The sequence below is a fragment of the Volvox carteri genome, assembly GCF_000143455.1.
Source record: "Volvox carteri f. nagariensis unplaced genomic scaffold VOLCAscaffold_497, whole genome shotgun sequence".
Classification (NCBI taxonomy): Eukaryota; Viridiplantae; Chlorophyta; class Chlorophyceae; order Chlamydomonadales; family Volvocaceae; genus Volvox; species Volvox carteri.
The window spans coordinates 7,071-7,812 of NW_003308020.1; positions in this window are offsets into that span (position 1 = coordinate 7,071).

Genomic DNA, 742 nt, shown 5'->3' on the forward strand with positions numbered 1-742 from the left:
ATGCCCAGCCCACGGTTTCCGTGCACGGTAAGACAGGAGGTGGGGGAGCCTGAGGGGCGGGGTCAGTCTACATAATTGAGGGTACACCGGTGTACCACAGAGCATGCAACGGGTGCACCAAATGACACTCCACAGGAGCAGCACGAGGGGGTGGAGTGTGTCGGCTGGGGATGGCACGAAGGGGGGCATCCTCAGATGCACTTGCTTGCTGTGTTCTCTGTGGTGTACTCCGGTATACCAAGGCTTCGGTGCAAGTCTGCTTCCCGCTGCCATGACTGCTCGTCGACCAACCTTGGCGAACCTGTCATGCCTCCTGTGCATCACTCTGTGTGACGCGGCCTGCAGGAGGAGGACGCCCGTGGCAGTGAGGCGGCTGCTGTGCCATCCCCGTCGGCTGCAGGACGAGCTGCCATGCCCAGCCCACGGTTTCCGTGCACGGTAAGACAGGAGGTGGGGGAGCCTGAGGGGCGGGGTCGGTCTACATAATTGAGGGTACACCGGTGTACCACAGAGCATGCAACGGGTGCACCAAATGACACTCCACAGGAGCAGCACGAGGGGGTGGAGTGTGTCGGCTGGGGATGGCACGAAGGGGGGCATCCTCAGATGCACTTGCTTGCTGTGTTCTCTGTGGTGTACTCCGGTATACCAAGGCTTCGGTGCAAGTCTGCTTCCCGCTGCCATGACTGCTCGTCGACCAACCTTGGCGAACCTGTCATGCCTCCTGTGCATCACTCTGTGT